This window comes from Chionomys nivalis, chromosome 7 (assembly GCF_950005125.1).
Source record: "Chionomys nivalis chromosome 7, mChiNiv1.1, whole genome shotgun sequence".
Lineage (NCBI taxonomy): Eukaryota > Metazoa > Chordata > Mammalia > Rodentia > Cricetidae > Chionomys > Chionomys nivalis.
Genome location: NC_080092.1, coordinates 42,760,842 through 42,767,580, shown reverse-complemented (window position 1 = coordinate 42,767,580; position 6,739 = coordinate 42,760,842).

Here is a 6,739-nt window from a genome sequence, read left to right as displayed (position 1 = left end):
TTCCCTCCTCACGCTCTCTTACTTTCTGCTCCGCTTCCAGCGACTAGACTCCCTTCCTGATTGCACAGAGGGCTGTTGTCTGTGACGGTGATCTGTAAGTTTTTTCCCTTTTAAATAAATAACCATTTTATTAATCATAATTTCAAACTGGTGTTTGTGACTTACGCCTTCGCCTTCACACAAAGATACGGCCGAGTCCCAGCCAATAAGAAGGATTCTAGATGAGCCTGCTCCAGCACTTTTCCCAACCTGATAGCAGGCAGGCTCTGAAAAAGCACCAGAGTCAAGGCCAAAGACTCCATGATTGACTGGAAAGATGGGATAATTTGAGCCTCAATAGCAGCAATTACTTCAACCATTTAAAACACACAAAGAATCTCTGAATTCATGAGTTCAGTTATTTCTTAACCTTCTTAGGCTCCTGGGAGAGCGGTTTTATCTAGAGAACTGTGGGGTGGGACAGGGAAGCACGAATTCTGCCTTTCCTTCACCAGCCACACACATGGGGAGCCAAGGAGCACAACTGACTGAGGGGTGGCTGCTCCCTAGAGGATTATTTCAACCACAAGCACAAAGGGAATGATAGCGTCTGAACCATCATTGTGCATCTACTAACGAATTTGAGATTTATTTGCAAACCACTAATGAATTAATGAAGCCAAGTTCTGACCGTCAGAACAAGAAAAGCTCTAGGGAGAAAAAAAAGAAAAAAAAAAGCTCGAAGTTCCTCACACTCACAAAAAGGCTGCAGCCTCAGAACAAGACCAGTCTGTGCCCTCACATCCCAGCTCCTCTGCACAACAGAATCCTACTAATGGGGGATAATGAAGGTTATTTGACCAGACTTGGTTAAAATATTTGCTCTCTGGAACTCAGGGCACTGGTCCCCTAGAATTCTCATGAGTTTGGCCACTGTGCCGCCTGAAGACCACCTCCATCGGTCCAGGCCCTCAGCACCACTGCTGCTGTAGTAAGCTGCCATCTCCAGTAATGCTCGACGTGGCAGGTACTGGAGACATTCCCTTATTGCTACATTCCTGCCATTGCCATTGCTCCAAACAGTGAGGCTCACTCCTGGGGGACCTCCAGACATATCCAGCATGCTCCAGGCTTTGACACTACAGTTCCCCCAGCAGAGACACCCCCTAAAGTGAAGACTGCAGAAGGACACAACTCCAGACTCAGGAAGGTCCCTGGCAGCTCTAGATCAGACAGGGTTAGTGTCCAGAATTTACAAAGTACTCCAAAAATCAAATAACCCCAGCCCCCCAACCAATAAATGGGCAAACTATCTATTTACAGTTCTCAAAAGAATAAATGCAACTGGCTAATAAGCACATAAAAGGATCAACATCCTGAGCCATCAGAAAATGCAAATCCCATCCCAGACAAAAAGGTTCTCATTGAGAAACGAAGAGCTGGGCATTGGTGGCACACGCCTTTAATCCCAGCACTTGGGAGGCAGAGGCAGGAGGATCTCTGGGAGTTCGAGGCCAACCTTGTCTACAAATTGGGTTCCAGGGCAGCCAGGACTGCTACACAGAGAAACCCCCATCTCAAAAAACCAGAAACAGAAAAAGAACAAAAGAAACAAGCAAACAAACAAACAAGTGCTGATCAGGGTGTGGTTAAATTGGAGTTCCTGTGTATTGCTAGTGCGAGTTAAACTGGTAGGTGCCGCCACTGTGGAAATCAGGGTAGATGTTCTTTAAAAACACTGACAACAGAACGGCTCAGGCCCCAGCACATGAACGGATAAAGAGAACGTGGTACATGCACATGTAGAAATATGGACGTCCTCTAGTGGTAAAGAAAAATGAGCCATGATATCCATAGGACAATAAGTGGCACTGGGACCATCATGTAATATGAAGTAAGTCAGATGCATAAGGACAAATACTGTTTTTGTCACATTTAGAAGTCAGACTTAAACCTATGTGACGTGAGAGCAGAATGGAGAGGAAGCAGTAGGAGTGGAGGAGGGGTGGGCAGAAACTAAATGTATGCATGGAAGTATCACGTGAAGCCCAGTTTTCAGCTCCAACTGTCGAGATAAAGTTCTTAGAGAGGAAGAGAATCAGATGGGGGTTTCCCAGGACCGTGGGGCACACACACACTGTTTCCATATTCCCGGAGCCATCACCCCCACTTTAGAGTGTCCCTACTGGCAGTAGTACTTGGTTCTGCTAGGCCTGAGGACATGTACCCCACTGCCAGAGTGACCCTGTCACCTGAAGAGTCCCAGCCAGGCCCAGTGATGGGTGCTTGCTCCACTAAGTCGTAAGGGACAGAGTCAAGGAAACAACAGCAAAGGAACAGAGAGGCCCCAAGAAACAGAGAAAAAATTCAGGGCGTTTCTAAAACAGACCCTAGGACCTAATGACCCTAGGAAATGCAGGGAAACATAAGAGAGTGCAGAAGGAGGATTCAAGAAACTGAAGAAAGCAACTGATGACCTAGGGGGAAAAAGTAACTCAAGAGCAGGACAGACATTGTAAGAGCCAAACAGAAATCCAGAACTGAAAAATTCAATCGATAAAATAAAAAGTACAATGGAGAATCTTGACACAGAGTAAACCAAGCAGAAAAAGTTTCTGAACTTGAAGACAGGTCTTTTGGAATAACTCAACAACAACAAAAAATAGTGATAAAGAATAAAAGGAATGAAGAAAGCCTATGAGACTTGTGGAACACCATTAAGCAAACAAATGTTCATTCTATGGGTGTTACAGAAGAGGAAAGCATGGGAAGCTATTCCGAGAGCGAATGACTAGAAGCTTCCTCAGCCTTTGGAGGGTATAAACATCAGAGACCAGCAGGCTCAAAGGATTCTAAAGAGAACTTGTCCCAAGCCAGCTCCTCTGCAAAGTATGGACAGCCCAAATGTCAAAAGTCCAAGACTAATAAGAGAATCCCAGCAACCACATGGTGGCTCACAGCCATCTATAATGAGATCTGGTGCCCTTTTCTGGCATGCGGGCCTACATGCAGACAAAACATTGTGCACATACTAAATAAATAAATCTTTAAAAAAAAATAAAAAATAAAGTAAATACAAAAGATCAATAGCAAGTTTTTTGAAAAGATGAATAAAATCGAATAACCATTAGCCAGGCTCGTAAGGGCAGAAGAGGGAGGGGATACTCATATAAATAAATTCAGAGATGAAAAATGAGTCAACAAATACCACAGGGATACAAATGACTGGTCCTCAAAGACGACTGCAAGCCTCTGTGGACTACAGATTCTAAGACTAAATAAGGCATCACCTTTTGTACACACACAAAACCAACCCAAACTGAAGCATGAAGGTAGAGCTGGAGGCATCGCAATGACTAATGTCAGAATACAATACAAAGCCCTACAAAGCAAAGCAGCGGGATGCTGGCCTGAATAAAGGAATATACAGATCAATGGAAGGAGTATAAAATCCAGAAATTAATTCAGGCTTTTATAGCAACTGATTTCAGCAAAGGCGCCATGAATACACGGTGGAGAAAGAATATTTTCTCCCTTAAATGGTGCTGGGGAAATGGAATACAGAGACAGACGACAGACAGACAGACAGTGTGAAACCCAGACATCGACTCAGAACAGGTCATGAATCCAAACCAAGTGAGGACCAAGTCAGAAGCCAGAAGGAAGCCGATGAAAGCGGAGTGGGAATACTTCGAGACACTGGCAAAGACAGTATTTTGGAGAAAACCTCAAATGCGCAGACAACAACAGCAAAAATAGACAGATGGGATTGTGTCATTCTCCGAAGCTGTGAATGGCGAAGGAAACAATCAGCTGGGTGAAGGGGGAGTCTGCAGAATGACGGAGCGTGTCTTAAACTATTCATCTGGAAAAGAACTAATAGAAAAAAAATCGGTTTTTGAATGGGGACTAGCCCTTTCTCAGGTGAAGATAAGACAAATGGTCAACAACTGTTTTAAAAATGTTCAGCCTGGCTGACCACCAGGGAAACATAAACGGAAGTAGTCACAGGGAGACATCACCTCATCCCAGTTAGCACAGGTATTACCAAAGAGATAAAAGACAACAATAAATGCCGACAGGGATGCCGGCAGAATGGTGTTAGCTCAGCCACTGAGGAAAACAGCACAGAGACTTTTCAAACCTGAAAAGACAATTACCACATGGTCCAGCAGTCCCACCACTGAGTAAGCCAAAGGAGGTCACACCACAAAAGGAGCACCCGCACGGCCATTGGGATTGCAGAATTACTCACAGCGACCAGGGAATGAAATCTACCAAGATATCCATTGGTGGATAAGTGGGTTTAAAGATGTGGTCTGGGGTGATGGGCTGGAGAGACAGCTCAGTCGTTGAGAGCATGTCCTGCTCTTGCAGAGGACCCCATCCAGTTTTCAGCACCGACATCAGGCAGCTCACAACCGCTTGTAATTCCAGTTCCAATGACCTCTTCTAGCTCCCATGGGTATCGGTACTCATTCGTGTGTGTATGCACACACAGAGAGAGTTTAGAAAAACAAAATAAGCCTTCAAAAACGTATTTGAAAAATAAAGAATGTGGTCCATGAACCCAGTGGAAGATCATCACCCACTAAAGAGATGTCTGTCGAAGGCAGCCAGCAACGTGGATGGAACTGGGTGTTATTTCGTTACTGAAATAACCCAGACACAAAAAGGCAAACCACACATCCCCGTTCATTTGCATAAGGGGACTAAGAGCATTGCTACATAGTAGAGAATAGAATACAGATCCGGGACGCTCTGCAAGATGGGATGAGGGATGCAGAGTATACAATGAACATCAAGGCACTACTGGAGGAAGCATTCGATGTTGTGGAGCAAGCATGGCTGGAGGAGAGCTTGGAGGCTCTCACACATAGAAGCCAGGCGAGGAGATGGAAACGCTCACACTACACATTGCATGCGTGTACCCGGTTTAAAAAAACACACCCACAGATGTGTGCACAATGTGTCAAATAAGGATATATTTAACAAAACAGCTATTAATGATTTGCTTAATGGTAAAATAATTACTTTGTTACATTTTTATATCATGTTATAATGAAGTACAACTCAAGTAGGGTTCAGAATCTTAGTTGTTTTGTTTTTAAAAGCAGTTTCATGCCTCCCAGGCTGGCCTCAAACTAGCTCTGTAACTGAGGATGACCATGGACTTCTGATCTTCCTGCATCTGTCCCCCAAGCACTGCAGTTAGAGGCATGGGACACCACACCTGGCTCTGAATCTGGTCACTCTGCAGATGCTGCTAACAACTTCCAGGAGACACAGGGTGTGGGTATCTAACACCTTGGTTTCTTCAACAGATCAGTTCTAAGGAAGAACATTCAGAGACATGTCTGGAAAACACTGAGCAGATGTGCCAGCCAGCTGCGCTGTGAGCCATATCAGGGGCCTTATTTCACTTCTTTTACTGATTTTGACATTAATGAGACGATTAGAAGTTTGAACAGAAGCTAGGTATTTGCCAACAGTGAGGGATTGTTGTTACATGTATGAATACTAAATAATGCTATTGTTATTTTTAAAACCCTAATCTTCCAGAAATATACTGGAATATTTGAAAATTAAATTATCATGTCTGAGATGAGTGTCATGGATGTCCAGATAATTTGAGGAGAAAGTGGGTGTGATGGAGCCAGGACAAGGTGTGATGGAGTCAGGATAGGGTGTGATGGAGCCAGGACATGGTGTGATGGAGCCAGGACAGGGTGTGATGGAGCCAGGACAGGGTGTGATGGAGCCAGGACAGGGTGTGATGGAGTCAAGACAGGGGGTGATGGAGCCAGGACAGGGTGTGATGGAGCCTGGACAGGGTGTGATGGAGTCAGGACAGGGTGTGATGGAGCCAGGACAGGGTGTGATGGAGTCAGGACAGGGGGTGATGGAGCCAGGACAGGGTGTGATGGAGCCTGGACAGGGGGTGATGGAGCCAGGACAGGGGGTGATGGAGCCAGGACAGGGTGTGATGGAGTCAGGACAGGGTGTGATGGAGTCTAGCTCTTGTAGACCAAGTTGACCTCAAACTCACAGAGATCCTCTTGCCTCTTTCTCCTGAGTGCTGGGATTAAAGACATGTGCCACCACCACCCGGCTATTCTACAGTTCTTTAAAAATCCACTTTTCAACCACGCACAAACTTCTCTGACCCTGTAGGACGTGGAAGAATTGGCTCAACCTGGCCCTGAAGCCATGTGCTCACACAAGCTGTGACCCTCACAGGCAGATGTGATTCCACTAACATGTGTCTTTTCTGTGACACGTTTGAGTCCTGCGTGCACAGGATGTCTATGCTGGGAAACCTGGAGGCAGGGAACACAACCAGCCCAGGTATGGTGTACAACGGGTTGATGAGAAGATACCTAAGACAGTAATTAGTGAACAGAATGTTTCAAACTTCCTGTGAGGTGAGGAGGCATAGCTGTAAACCCCACATGACTCTAGTTCTGTCAACCCCAGAAGCGTGAGTGGAAACCGGTCCCAGCCTCACAGGGCAGCATTCGGGGGTCAGATAGAAGCTGAGCAGTTAGGGAAGCTGATGTATGCTCACTGTGCCTCCTCCATTCTCAAAAAGCTTCTGGGGAGCTAAAAAGATGGCTTGGTTGATAAAGTGCTTGCCAACTTTGAATCCTCAACACCCATGTAAAAAGCTACACCTGGCAGCATAATCCTGCAGCCCAGGTGCTAACGAGGAAAAGTTGGAGGATCCCTGGAGCCCACTGGTCAGCCAGTCCAGATTCAG